The 16,308-nt window shown below is 38.6% G+C and overlaps 1 protein-coding gene across 1 annotated transcript in view; it reads right to left on the reverse strand.

The window, feature by feature from the left end:
- Positions 1 to 16,308, reverse strand: part of BORCS6 (BLOC-1 related complex subunit 6) — a 151,397-nt gene that overhangs the window by 61,652 nt on the left and 73,437 nt on the right. The window lies entirely within an intron of this gene.

A 16,308-nucleotide genomic window follows, 5' to 3' on the forward strand; every position in this document is an offset into this window, starting at 1 on the left:
ACTACTACTATGCTTCTCATTTACAAATTTATTGTCTCAGTTTCCTATTTTTATGATAATTAATTTATGTTTCATTTGTTTTTTCTTTGAGTAATATTTTAAATGTTATTACATGTTTCCTCCATCATTTTATTAATAACAGATCGTAAACCAATTCTATATGTATCAAATATTTCTAACATCAGTGATAGTAAGAGCAGTAATAAGAATACGTAGTTCAAAAGAATGTCTAATTCACTGATGATGATGATGCTTGTTGTTTAAAGGGGCCAAACATCTAGGTCATCGGCCCCTAATGGTACGAAATGAGACGAAATGGAATGACAAATTAAAAGTCCAAAATCCTCCACTGACCAGAATTCAAAACATGAGGACGAGGAATGAATGGATGGATATGAATTTGAAACAATCAGTGGATCCGACCTGCAATGTCTCGCATTCACAGACACTGACCTGAAACAACAGTATTAGTGACCAAAGGACTGCGTCTATAGCACAAAACTGAATCAATGATGCTTTTAGTCCAAAGGGGTCCAAAATCCAAGTCATCAGCCCGTCATAATAATACTTATTGCTAGGAAAGTAGAACCATGGTATTTGTCATGTTGCGGTACTAATCAAAAGTAGCGTAGACTCGTGGCATTTCACACAGTATGGTACTACTCACAGGTAATGAAATTCATACAAGGAACACAGGCCTATGGTGTTTCGCAGATTGCAGCGCCATTTACAGGCAACGCAAACCTATGGTGTTCATCACATACGTGTACTAACCACAGGGACCCGCACGATCCCATGGTGTTCCTCATATAGTGGGTACTAATCATAGGCAAGCCAGAACAAGGGTGTCGCTCACCCATGGTGTTGCTCCTAAAGTGGTACTAATCCCAGGTACTGTAGAAGCCGGAAACGCACTCTGTTGCTACTAATCACAAACCTATTTGGTACCTAACATACTGCTCTACTGCAGGCAAGTAAAAGTGACCCATGATGTTGCCCGCATGGTGGTACTAATCACAAGTAGTTTCATGGTTCTAATACAATCATCAACCCCTGCGGGTGGGGGACGCACATGTAGAATACACCCGCAGTATCCCCTGCCTGTCGTAAGAGGCGACTAACAGGGGCCCTAGGGGCTCTCAACTTGGGAGTGTGGATTGGCGACCACGGGGCCCTTAGCTGAGTCTTGGCATTGCTTCCACTTACTTGTGCCAGGCTCCTCACTTTCGTCTATCCTATCCGACCTCCCTTGGTCAACTCTTGTTCTTTTTCGACCCCGACGGTATTAGAGCATTCAAGGCCTAGGGAGTCTCTCATTTTCACGCCCTTCATGGCCCTAGCCTTTCTTCATCTGTCACTTCATTTTTCGAAGTGACGGTTCCCTTCCTTCTTCTTCTTTTCTCTCTCTTTCTCCCCTGTGGGTGGGGGACGCAGACGAATAATACACCCATGGTATTCCCTGCCTGTCGTGAGAGGCGACTAAAAGGGGCAACAAAGGGAAGATTGAATTAGAACCATGAAACTACTTTTGATTCGTACCAACACGAGGGGAACACCATGGGTTGCCTGTACTTGCGAGTAGTACCACTAAGTTCGGTACACAATAGGTTTGTGATTAGTAGCAACAGAGAGGGGTTCACTGTGGTTTTCCAGTACCCGTGCGTCGTACCCATGTGAGCAACACCGCGGGTCTGGGCGTTGCCTGTGAGTTGTACCACTATATGAGCGACACCGTGGGTCTTCGTTGCCTGTGATTGGTACCCACTATGTGAGGAACACCACAGGATGTGTGGTTAGTACACCTAAGTGAGGAACCTCATCGGTTTGCGTTGGCTACGAGAGGCGCCATTGTGTGAGAAACACCATAGGTTTGCGTTACCTATACGAAGTACAATACTTGTGAGTAGTACCATCTTGTGTGGAACACCGTGAGTCTTTGCTCCTTTTGATTAGTACCCCGACATGACAAATACCATGGTTCTACTTTACTCGCGACGTGTACCATTCTGTGGGGCCTTAGACGTAGATTTTGCACCCCTTTAGACATCAAGCATCATTGTGCTTTATATGTGGTCTCTTGGTCAGCAATACTATTGTTTACGATCTTTTTTTCAATCTGATCCACTGTTTTTCTGTTTCTTTGTTTGGTTGTTTTTTTGTTTTCTGTCCAGTTCATGTCCATCCCAATCATTCTTCATGACATTTGTTAATTTTATTTTGATCAGTGGATGAATTTGACTTTTTTTTTTTTCATTTCGTACCATAGGGGCCGATGACCTAGATGTTAGGCCTCTCTAAACAACAAGCATCATCATCATCATCATCTTTTGGTCACCCCTTTTAGTCGCCTCTTACGACAGGCAGGGGATACCGTGGGTGTATTCTTCGTCTGCATCCCCCACTCACAGGGGGGTGTAATTCACTTAAGAAGACCTTAAAGAAGGGTAAATATGCACAAATACTAAGGTAAAAAAATTCACATGAAATATACTAACTAGCTGATTGATTTAGCTTCCTTGAATTATACAGGGATTCTTCATTTCATCTCTCCCCTCCCAAAACCTAAAACGTGACCTTTCTCAGGTCAAAGAAGCTTTTCTAAATGTTCATGATATCTGGAGGCAACTTTGCTGTCTAAAATTACTGGATTACTATCATTTAAGAAGAAGTAATAAGAAACAGTTTTTCTTTCTGATAAGTTATATCCAATTTTATAAAAATAATGTTATTTTGCTTTAAATCTCAGTAACTACTTTTACGGTTTTCGGAGACGCTGAAGTGCTGGAATTTAGACCCGCAGGAGTTTTTTTCGTGCCAGTAAATCTACCAACACGAAGCAGGCGTATTTGAGCACCTTCAAATACCACCGGACTGAGCCAGGATCAAACCTGCCAAGTTGGGGTCAGAAAGCCAGCGCCTCAACTGTCTGAGCCACTCAGCCCAGCTATTAAACTTTAGAGGAGATACAGTATAACAAGAAATGGGAACATGGGACAAATGGTCAATGGATAATTAGTGAGAGTAAACACACAAAAGAGAGAACCAGACTGGTGGGAAGAGAGGAGAAATTGAACAGGCTAATATTCCAAGCATGATGATGATGATGATGATGATGATGATTCATGGGCAAACTAGATGAATGAGATAGTCTTAACCACATGACCACAAAGAGGATCACAATTCAAAATATATTAAAAAACGACTGCTCCAATAGAAACCGACAACTCATCTCACAGGATTCAACCACAAAGATTCACCATCATCCAACAAGGCCATTTTTAAATGTTTTAAATTTATAATCTGCTTTACGTTCCACCTGCACAGATAGGTCTTATGGTGACGATGGGATGGGAAAGGCCCAGGAATGGGAAGGAAGCGGCCGTGGCCTTAATTAAGGTACAATCCCAGCATATGTCTGGTACAAAAATGGGAAACCACAGAAAACCATCTTCAGGACTGCTGACAGTGGAGTTCAAACCCACTATCTCCCAGATGCAAGGTCACAGCTGTGTGCCCCTAATCGCACAGCCAACTCGCCCGGTAGCACGGCCTAACATTGAAATTAATTACATAAGACTTATATCCTCCAGACATAAGATGGAGAAATTCCAACTCTCAACTAAAGGTGTACATCAGCATTGCACAAATGACCTATTGAGACCAGCCCAGGCCTTCACTGGCTTCACAGAAATGCAGACAAATTATGTATTAAGTGCATGTCACAGTCAAGTGAAAGAGTGAACACACTCAGCACAGAACAAGAGCAGTGACAATCGATTGTGATTACTAGGGAGCAGATTTTTATGTGTAATTACATATTTTTTTGCGCATGTCTCAATGCAATTTACAAAGTATATGAATCCTATTATTCATCCCCAAGTATAAAAACCTAATGTTATTTCACATAAAAACACATATTTTCACAATGTTTTAAATGTAAATACACATTTCAAGAAAATCCATAATAAGCTCATAAATTGACAGTACTTGTTACTCAATAAAATTTAAAATGCTTCTGTGTTATAAAATGATGCTTACATTCTCATTTTATGATTACAGTATTATTTTTAGGTGTATCTAAGGGTGTAAACATGTTGGAGTTGTTCACCTCGCCGCACATCTCGCCATGTGGCCTTAATAGAACAAACCAACAGTAGTAAATTGCTCGCATTTATTTTGTTCTGTTTACTCATGCATACAATTAAGGAAAAATGAAACGAGAAATTGAGTGAAAATGTAAATTAAATGTAATATAATTTAATTATCAGTTGTAATGATATAATAGAATAATTAATGATTACATATTTGGTCTCAGTGGTAATGCCAAACACAGAAACTTTTAAATACCTGTTAAAAGTACTGTATATTTAGAACTTCATGAAAATTGCACCTGATTATTGTAACTTTCACTTAACAGGAAATAATAAATTATTGAACTGAAACATTTGAACTCTGACATCACTCTGGAGGATGGGATCTCTGTGAATGTCACTTGATTATTCTCTCTGTCAATTACTGTATTATGGAGAAATCAAATAGCTTTAACCATAGTGTCTGCAGTTCCAGAATGTTTCCATTGCTTTGTGCAATATTCTCATTTCGCGGATAGAATTCCGAAGTTGCATACATACATACATACATACATACATACATACATACATTATCATTAAAGACTGTTATACCTTTCAGCGTTAAGTCTGCAAGCCACTGTGAATTTACTAAACGTTGCCATAATCCTCTATTTGCAACTAATGCTGTGGTTTCATTTAGTTCTATACCTCTTATCTTTAAATCGTTAGAAACTGAGTCTAACCATCATCGTCTTGGTCTCCCTCTACTTCTCTTACCCTCCATAACAGAGTCCATTGTTCTCCTAGGTAAGCTATCCTCCTCCATTCGCCTCACATGACCCCACCACCGAAGCCGGTTTATGCGTACAGCTTCATCCATCGAGTTCATAGTACCACTATGTTAGCTACACAATAGGTTTGTAATTAGTAGCAACAGAGTGTGAATCAGGATGGTATTTACAGTATCCATAATTAGTGCCACTACATGCAGAACACCAGGGCTTACGTTGCCTGTAATTAGTACCATTATGTGAGAAATACCACGGGTCTGGGCGTTGCCTGTGATTAGTACCACCATATGAGTGACATAGTGGGTCTGCGTTGCCTATGATTAGTACCCACTATGTGAGGAACACCACGGGATAGTACGAGTTCCTGTGATTAGTACACCTATGTGAGGAACACCATAAGTTTGCGTTGCCTGTAAGTGGTGCCATAACGTAAGAAACACCATACGTCTGTGTTATATGTGTGTATTACATTCCCTGTAAGTAGTACCATAATGGGTGGAATACATTAATGCTTAGCCCTGCCCACCTTACAAGGCATTATGAACAAAGTGGTTGAAGAGAGTTATGGTGATCTGTGGTATTTGGTGCTGAATGCCACTTCTGCCTGGTTATAAGCGATGGATGTATGTGTCTGACATAGATCTGAAGAGAGGCAGCTGGTACCATATATCCAAATCAGAAATACCAGGCCCTTCTTAGGCATTATGCTATGGTGTCGTACAGTAGGCAGAGATGTCCTGTTGTACCCTGACAGCCACAGCATATATGCAGCAAATCATCAAATTTTTTCTGCTTCCCTTCGTACATGACCACAGGGACCTTCTGACCCAGTAGTATAAAGCTGCACACATAGCACAATGTGCTCTAGAGATTGTTCATCCACTGCAGTGGCCTGCGCAATCTCCAGATCCCTCCTTAATTAAGCAGGTGTGGGACTGGCTGAGATGTCACCTGTCTCCTAGCTCTGGCAACATATCTCGATCAATTGGCTGTGCAACTGGAACGGGCATGGGATGCTGTACCTCAGTACTATGTTCAGAATCTCTATGGCACTATGCACGCCAGAATTCATGCACATACAGCAGTAGTACATGGTGGTTTACCAACTGACAAGCTGAGAAGGTTTTTCATTTAAGTGCTGTGCGAGTGGATCATGCACATGTGGAATAAGGTGCCAGCAGAGGTCATAGTTAAAAGTTTTCTTAGAAATTGAATTGCAAATGCTCTGGACGAAAGTGAAGGCAATGCCCACGGAATGAGGAATCTGATGATCTATGCGTAGCTGGTACAATCAATCCACAGGAGAGCAGTTCCAAAATTGATAGTAGTTATGGTGAATACTGGTAGGCGAGTCATAGTTTATAGGTTTGTTTAAAAGAACCATGTTAATATTCAATAATCAATGTGAGGTATATGTATCTTTAAATATAATATTATTCATACATAATGATGAGTGCTGGTAGCAGACCAAATATATTTCTTTACCTCTGCAGTAAAACGGAAGTAGAAATGACAGGGAGTGTATTCCGCTACAAATGGAAACATATAAACTTTAACAGTTTTAACATCCAATAACATATCAAGAAACATAATAAAATGCAATCTTCTATGCAAAATTTTCAGGCTTTATTGCTTTTTTTTTCAAAAGTAATTTAATTCTAAACAAGTCTGATTCACTAGCTTTCTGCATATACCTCACGCCCCGAGATTTAAGTTTACTGCGCGAGCTGGCTGTGCGGTTAGGGGCGCGCAGCTGTGAGCTCGCATTCGGGAGATAGTGGGTTCGAATTCCACTATCGGCAGCCCTGAAGATGGTTTTTCGTGGTTTCCCATTTTCACACCAGGCAAATGCTGGGGCTGTACCTTAATTAAGGCTACAGCCGCTCCCTTCCCATTCCTAGGGCTTTCCTGTCCCATCATCGTCGTAAGACCTATCTGTGTCGGTGCAACGTAAAGCAAATAGCAAAAAAAAAAAAAAAAATTAAGTTTCTTACAAAATTGTACAAAAAACTATTTTAATCCTCCTAGTCGATACTATATATTTTTTACGTCCAATTAAGACGAAAGTTCACATATAAACAGACAGGTTTCGACCCAGCATTGGGTCATCCTCAGTAAGACCTGTATGATGTATTAAACTTGATCTAAATGTTTGTTCCTGTTAGTTTTGCTAGTTGCTTTACGTCGCACCGACACAGATAGGGGCCTTATGGCAACGATGGGACAGGAAAGGGCTAGGAGTGGGAAGGAAGCGGCCGTGGCCTTAATTAAGGTACAGCCCCAGCATTTGCCTGGTGTGAAAATGGGAAACCACGGAAAACCATTTTCAGGGCTGCCGACAGTGGGATTCGAACCTACTATCTCCCGAATACTGGACATTGGCCATACTTAAGCGACTGCAGCTATCGAGCTTGGTTCCTGTTAGTCACCTCTTTTCACCCTAAATTCAATTTGTATTATCCATTTTACAGACTAAAATGAGACTGTTCAACTTCAATAATGCTTATATACATCAGCCCATGGCGGTACACAAAACCTAAGCCAACAGTATACAGATATCAATTGATCCACACCAAAGGACAACAAAAGCATTGAAACAGAAAGACTTCCAGCTCAAGACTGTTTTAACGATCAACATTCCACAGATTTTTAACTTTCATCATGCTTTCTAAAAAAAACTTTTTACCTAACATATAATGTTTTCTCTCCTATGTTTTTAATGCATCATACATGTCTTACTGAGGATGACCCAATGCCAGGGAGAAACATGTCTATTTATGTGTGAACTTCTGTCTTAATTGTACATAAAAATATATATAGTATTGACTAGGAGGATTAAAATAGTTTTTTGTACAATTTTGTAAAAAGTTCGACCTTCAATACGGATTCAACAATGAGATTCATAGTCTGTAAAGTACTGAGATTTAAGCTCAAATTTTCAAGGAAAAAGGTGTGAGGTAAATACGGTATTTTATTTTATATAGGTCTTGTCCTTTTTTTGCTAGTTGCTTTACGTCGCACCGACACAGATAGGTCTTATGGCGACTATGGGACAGAAAAGGTCTAGGAGTGGGAAGGAAGCGGCCTGGTGTGAAAATGGGAAACCACGGAAGGCCTTGTCTTTTAAGGCGACACTCCGGAGATAAAAATCAATATTTTGGTTATGTAACAAATTTGTTTTTAATGTCTGAAATTGAAAGGATTGAGTTTCTTCTTTCTTGTCACAAAGTTATTCCGCTGAATTCAAACAATTTATCACTTTTATAATGCTTCATTCGCCAGCCTGCAAACAGCAGAAATCGTCATGGCATCTGCTGAACTGCTTTGTTAGGTAATGATGTCATTGTCATGTTTCCATTCAATCAAATATGCCTGTTCCTTGCAATTATGGATCCATGGGATGGGCCAAGAGCCCCCCCCCTCTCTTCCGATATATTTATACAGATTCCAGCTGTAAGATTCTACTATGTTTCTGAATGAATTTATAAAGCCTGTTACGGACTAATATTTCAGTACTCTACCATCACTGAGCAACAATGTATGTTTGTATTGGTATTCCTGATGGTACTACAATAGTGCCAACAACTACAAGTTTTGTTATACTTGTATGTTTAATCCTTTTTGAGAGTTCTGTGGCGGTAGCCAGTCTATTTACTTTTGTGAAGTACGCTCGCAAGTAACCTATTGTAGTTGGGCATGAAGATATTAGGCAACTTGATATATTTGGAGTGTACAGATCGGGAAAGGGTAGCACTGATGCGGATTCGGAATTATTTGATAGGATAGTCAGATATGTGGGAAACAACATGGAAAGAAATGTGATTGTAGCGGGAGATCTGAATTTGCCAGATGTCAATTGGGAAGGAAATGCGAACGACAGGAAGCATGACCAACAAATGGCAAATAAGTTAATATGGGAAGGACAGCTGATTCAGAAAGTGATGGAACCAACCAGAGGGAAAAATATTTTGGATGTGGTGCTGATAAAACCAGACGAGCTCTATAGGGAAACTGAAGTAATAGATGGTATTAGTGATCATGAAGCTGTTTTTGTGGTAGTTAAAAATAAATGTGATAGAAAGGAAGGTCTTAAAAGTAGGACTGTTAGGCAGTACCATATGGCTGATAAAGCAGGTATGAGGCAGTTTCTAAAAAGTAACTATGATCGGTGGAAAACGGTAAATAAAAATGTAAACAGACTCTGGGATGGGTTTAAAGAAATTGTTGAGGAATGCGAAAACAGGTTTGTACCTTTAAGGGTGGTAAGGAATGGTAAAGACCCACCTTATTATAATAGAGAAATAAAGAGACTAAGAAGGAGGTGCAGACTGGAAAGAAATAGAGTTAGAAATGGCTGTGGAAGTAAGGAGAAATTGAAGGAACTTACTAGAAAATTGAATCTAGCAAAGAAGGCAGCTAAGGATAACATGATGGCAAGCATAATTGGCAGTCATACAAATTTTAGTGAAAAATGGAAGGGTATGTATAGGTATTTTAAGGCAGAAACAGGTTCCAAGAAGGACATTCCAGGAATAATTAATGAACAAGGGGAGTGTGTATGTGAGGATCTTCAAAAGGCAGAAGTATTCAGTCAGCAGTATGTAAAGATTGTTGGTTACAAGGATAATGTCGAGATAGAGGAAGAGACTAAGGCCAAAGAAGTAATAAAATTTACGTATGATAACAATGTCATTTACAATAAGATACAAAAGTTGAAAACTAGAAAAGCGGCTGGAATTGATCAGATTTCTGGGGATATACTAAAGACAATGGGTTGGGATATAGTACCATATATGAAGTACTTATTTGATTATTGTTTGGTCGGAGGAGCTATACCAGATGAATGGAGAGTTGCTATAGTAGCCCCGTGTATAAAGGAAAGGGTGATAGACATAAAGCTGAAAATTACAGGCCAGTAAGTTTGACATGCATTGTATGTAAGCTTTGGGAAGGCATTCTTTCTGATTATATTAGACATGTTTGTGAAATTAATAACTGGTTCGATAGAAGGCAATTCGGTTTTAGGAAAGGTTATTCCACTGAAGCTCAACTTGTAGGATTCCAGCAAGATATAGCAGATATCTTGGATTCTGGAGGTCAAATGGACTGTATCGCGATTGACATGTCTAAAGCATTTGATAGGGTGGATCATGGGAGACTACTGGCAAAAATGAGTGTAATTGGACTAGACAAAAGAGTGACTGAATGGGTTGCTATATTTCTAGAAAATAGATCTCAGAGAGTTAGAGTAGGTGAAGCTTTGTCTGACCCTGTAATAGTTGAGAGGGGAGTTCCTCAGGGCAGTGTTATCGGACCTTTATGTTTTCTTATATATATAAATGATATGAGTAAAGGAGTGGAATCAGAGCTAAGGCTTTTTGCGGATGATGTTATTCTCTATAGAGTGATAAATAAGTTACAAGACTGTGAGCAACTGCAACGTGACCTCGAAAATATTGTGAGATGGACAGCAGGCAATGGTATGTTGATAAATGGGGCTAAAAGTCAGGTTGTGAGTTTTACAAATAGGAAAAGTCCTCTCAGTTTTAATTACTGCGTTGATGGGGTGAAAGTTCCTTTTGGGGATCATTGTAAGTATCTAGGTGTTAATATAAGGAAAGATCTTCACTGGGGTAATCACATAAATGGGATTGTAAATAAAGGGTACCGATCTCTGCACATGGTTATGAGGGTGTTTAGGGGTTGTAGTAAGGATGTAAAGGAGAGTGCATATAAGTCTCTGGTAAGACCCCAACTAGAGTATGGTTCCAGTGTATGGGACCCTCACCAGGATTACCTGATTCAAGAACTGGAAAAAATCCAAAGAAAAGCAGCTCGATTTGTTCTGGGTGATTTCCGACAAAAGAGTAGCGTTACAAAAATGTTGCAATGTTTGGGTTGGGAAGAATTGAGAGAAAGAAGAAGAGCTGCTCGACTAAGTGGTATGTTCCGAGCTGTCAGCGGAGAGATGGCGTGGAATGACATTAGTAGACGAATAGGTTTGAATGGCGTCTATAAAAGTAGGAAAGATCACAATATGAAGATAAAGTTGGAATTCAAGAGGACAAACTGGGGCAAATATTCATTTATAGGAAGGGGAGTTAGGGATTGGAATAACTTACCAAGGGAGATGTTCAATAAATTTCCAATTTCTTTGAAATCATTTCAGAAAAGGCTAGGAAAGCAACAGATAGGGAATCTGCCACCTGGGCGACTGCCCTAAATGCAGATCAGTATTGATTGATTGATTGATTGATATTATTATTATTGAAAGATATTGTGCTGTAATAATTGATAGCTTGTTACCAAGGGAATAAACAATATGTGTAAACATAAATGAGCCTTGCATTGAAGAAACTAGCGACTAAAAGTCATGAAATGTTATTGGAATCAGATTGTTCTTGTCAGGAAAGTGTCGCATCTACTTCAAGCAATGTAAGTCCTGCACCTATAGCCAACAATCATGACATGAAAGGAACTACAATCCACATAACTTCGACTCTAGAAAAGTTGCTTTGTGAAAACAAAATGAAGGTGAATCTTTTTCCGCTCTTTGGAGGAGGAGGAGGAGGAGGAGGAGGAGAAGGAGAAGAAGAAGAAGAAGAAGAAGAAGAAGAAGAAGAGACAAGCTTCCAAAGTTACCAGTATTCGCACAGAAGCTGCTAAGAGAGAAAAGGAAGGAAAAACATACAGCTCTGGTGACTTTAGGTAATGAATCGGGAAGAAAACATCAGTTGAACTTTGCTTTAATTTTCCTGCCAATTGTAATTTACATTTAAATCCTATTTTTCTCCCATAATATTCTGTCAAATGTAATAAAATTTGTATGGTATATGTATCACAGTTACATTAGGAAACCTGTGTATGGAATTTTTTAATTGCAGAATTTTTTCAAGTAGAAGGGATTTTTAAGTCCAAAATTTTAGAACATAAAAAGTACACAAACTTTAGTACGATATATCTCCTTATATAAGTTATGTACAGAAAAATAGATATGTAGAGCTTTTTAAGGAAGTATTATCTACCTAATTACAAATTTTCATGAACATGTTAATTAAATTTAATAAAAAAAATGGAATCAAAAATTTCAAAAAATTACAAAAAGAATTAATTTGGAAAAACTATTCATTGTATATGAAGGAAATGTACGTGATATCTCTGCTTTTATGTAGGTGACATTCCCACATAGTTTTGTGAAAATCTGTGCATTAGGTAAAAATATCCGTTTATCTCAGGAGTGTTGCCTTAACTGTGTTAAAACTCTGAATTCTGATTAATTCCTCAAGCATAAGGCCATTCACCATTATGCATGGGATGGATGGGTACCAGAGCCATAATAGACTGATTTTGAGAAAGGAAATCTGTGAGAAATGTACAGGCACTCTGGGGATTTATCAGCAATACAAACACCTATGTGGTCTGCAGTAAAATCAGTATCGTATCGCTAAGACCAATGAGTAATGAGCAAACTACCTACAGGGTCAGAAAGAAATCAATGTTATTCAAGTAGATTTGCATTCAACAGTAAACCGAGTCGACAGCTGCAGTTGTTTAAGTGCGGCCGGTATCCAGTATTCGGGAGATAGTGGGTTCGAACCCCACTGTCAGCAGCCCTGAAGATGGTTTTCCGTGGTTTCCCATTTTCACACCAGGCAAATGCTTGGGGCTGTACCTTACTTAAGGCCACAGACACTTCCTTCCCACTCCTAACCCTTTCCTGTTCCATCGTCGCCATAAGACCTATCTGTGTCTGTGCGACGTAAAGCAACTTGCAAAAAAAAAATATTTCAACAGTAAAAAAAAAAAAAAAAAATTAAATACTGTAGTTGTACCAAGTTAACTTGATGAGTAATGGGACTAACAGGCTAGTGCACTGTAACATCAACAAAACTAAGTTCTCGGTGTGTAAGAAAACGACTGATATATTGTTCAAATTACTGCTTAAACTTAGAGTTATAGGCACACATTATTACAATGAACTAACAGGATAACCTAAGAATACTGATGCAAACTTCTGTGGCAATGTTGCAGAATCCATTTAAAGAACACTTAGCAAGTAGAAGGGCAATGATACTGGATAAAAAAGCAATGAAAAGTGCAATTGTTTCTTGCATGAAGCGCATATGATTATCAACAGATTTTAACAGTTGACTGTAAAGTTTTCCCACGCACATTTTATGTAGAGTAATGAGTTGTTGTTTCAAATCTCTCCGCCAAGAAAAATTCAAGTCGAGCTAATATTCAGCCATAGTGATATGCAGTCTCATATCTTGGTGAATGAAACTGTTGACAAACAAGCAATTGAAACTTCGGGTGAAATGCATAATCTTGAGTGCATACTTCGATTTTAGACAAGTGACTACTCATCTACAGAGCAGGTCCTCATTTTTCGTATGCTTAAGAATTCTGGAAAGACAGAAGTGGCCATTCATGATTCCAAGAAAATATCAGTACATTGCTGCTTTGTCTTCTCACCTTCCTGCATGGTTCACTTGTCTTACTACAACAGCAAGTAATAATATATCACCGAGTGAGTGGCTGTGCGATTTGGGGGAAATAGCTGTCAGCAGCCCTGAATACAGTTTTCAGTGGTTTCCTATTTTCACACCAGGCAAATGCTGGGGATGTACCATAATTGAGGCTACAGCCACTTCCTTCTCACTCCTAGCCCTTTCCTATCCCATCGTCACCATAAGACCTATCTATGTCAATGCAACATAAAGTAAACTGTAAAAGAAAGGTAGTATCAAGCTTTGAGGATCTACCAAAAATCAACAGTTATTTTGTGGATATTTAAAGCACTATCCTGTCTTGTTAGCAAAATCCAGCCTACTGGATGTTAAAAATAAGAACTCAAAACATTGGAAAGATAAAAGTGATCTTAAAAGCAGAAGATACAGAATATGAAAGCAAGGGTAGAGAAGAAGACAGATATGAGACAGACTGGATGATGATGATGATGATGATGATGATGATGATGATAATGGTGGTTGTTTAAAGGGGACTAACATCCAGGTCATCAGCATGGACAGAATGGGAAATACAATTAAATTGAAAGTCTGAGGAAAAGAATTGTTTACCTTCTTGCAGGGAGGTTCAAATCCATCAATTAATAAATTGCAAGGTGAGTATATACAGTAAAACGTCATTAAGACTTTTCTGCAGGGGACAAGGAAAAAGAACGTGTTAAACGTGAAAATGTACTACTGAATATATGAATAAAAACTATCCAACATGGATATGGAAATACTAGATATGATTTTTTCTGACACGGTGGCATTCTATGTTGTGTACTCGCAGGTATAATGAAAACTATATCTATCATTTCTAAAGATGAGAGGAAAGTATTAAAAGGTGTAAAAAAACACAAGAGAACAAATACGAAAACATGTGCGTGGGTGACAATAAGAATATCAAAATATTATTGCAGATTACACTCTTTCTAAAAGAAATGTTAGTAGAAGCCCTTTATTTCGGGCCAGTGGGTTATTAAACCATATTTTCTGGTCACATTCTTAGACAATGAATTGGAGGTTACACTCGACCATGTGCAACTGCAAGGAATGACTTTGGCCGCCATCTGGATACGATAAAACAAAACTTCGACCAACTTGAGTGATAGAGTCGAAACTCGAAGGTGCGAGTGTAAAAGATCGGACATGTAACAGATGTCGTGTAAGTTCAGGCTCTATTCCCAGTTCAATGAGCTTGCCTTTGATTTCCTCTCTTATATTTTCTCCAGTTTCTTCTCTTGTCTGGAAAAACTGTACTCGCTAACACAAGACTTTTCATTGTCCATTTAGGATCAAACTAAAGAGCATCTTCGCTTCTGTTTGTGATATGCTAGATGGTTTCAGTAGGGGGTAGAATATTTTCCCCATTTAGGCCCAGTTTCTCCAACTCTGTGTTAAATTTTACTTAACAAATGTTAACTAACAACTGTTATTAATTTAACACTTCGGTTAAAAGTGCCGTGTTTCACGAACAAATTTCCAACATTTGTTATGAAACAACTGTTAAAGATAAATTAACACATTCTGTGAGATTTCTGAACGCATTTGGTAGTGAGTGTCTTCTGTTTCTTTACATAAAGCGCTTCTAGCGGTATGTTGAAATAGTATTTCGTCACACATGGTTGACATTATTATAGGTTATGGTTAGCAGAGACTGCTAAGATGTAAACATGTGTAGTAAGAGGCAACAAAAGTGTTATTATGATGAATGCAGGACAAATGTTGTTATAAATTTTAATTTTGCAAGTGTGCTTGAAAAATGAAAGAATGAACTGCTATATCACAACATCAATATTATTCTTATATGAGTGAAATCTAAGGCTTCTGCATCACTGGGTAAATGTGATAATTGATATGTTTTGAATGATTTTCAGGCATTCTTTTACTGCAGGGAAATAATGTAATGGCTTGTTAATACTGCAATGGCAGCAGGAATTCTTTGCAGAATTCTACACACTCTTGTCTTGCACTCATGAACATAGTCGCCTACAATTACATGAAAAGTGTCTCAAGCATAATAAACGAGAGACCAGACCCCGCGGTCAACCGATTTCAACGACTTTCAATTCACCCGTTACTTAACAGTAACTTGTGTATACACTTTCGTTTTCGAAAAAAAAATTAGGTCAAATGTCATGACACAGAATCCGCTTCGGACAAAGTGGGGGTGATAGAACACTAAAAGGCGAACAAACATGTCAGGTCCACAACTTAATAATTTCAGAACAACTGATGAATCCTCGATTCCAATGCAATGCGTATATACTTGGAGTTACATCACAGTCAAACCAAGTGGTGGCCTAGTGGTTACTCTACTTGTCTGCGAACCTCATAGATGTAAGTGTCTTGTCGCAACTATAATTCTTGTACAAAATAAATTAATATTTGAGGGAATGTGAAGATAAAAATGGGAACAAAAAATTATGCAAATTGCAGTACACTTAATTTTCTACCTGTAATTAATATAGGCCTCACAGTTACTGCTGGATATCTCTCTCTCTCTCTCTCTCTCTCTCTCTCTCTCTATATATATATATATATATATATATTAATTTGAGGTGAGAATATAAAGTTCACTGCAGTTTGCTTAATATTTCTATTCACATTTTCACGTTCCCTCAAATAATAATTTCATGTGTACAAAAAATATAGCTACGGCAGGACTCAAACTCATGTCATCATGGTTCGTAGACAAGTACGGTGACCACTTGGCCACCGCTCCCCTTGAATGTATTGCAACTCTTCAAGTATATATGCATTGCATTAGAATCTGTGGATTCATATTTTTTTCGGAAATTATTAGGTTGCGGACCTGACATGTTTAAGTAAAATGTGTTCACCTTTTAGTGTTCTATCACCTCCACTTGGTCCAAAGCGGACGCTGCCTCGTGACATTTGTCCTACTTTTTTTCGAAAACGAAAGCGTATTGACCT

The sequence above is a fragment of the Anabrus simplex genome, chromosome 2 (genome assembly GCF_040414725.1).
Source record: "Anabrus simplex isolate iqAnaSimp1 chromosome 2, ASM4041472v1, whole genome shotgun sequence".
Classification (NCBI taxonomy): domain Eukaryota; kingdom Metazoa; phylum Arthropoda; class Insecta; order Orthoptera; family Tettigoniidae; genus Anabrus; species Anabrus simplex.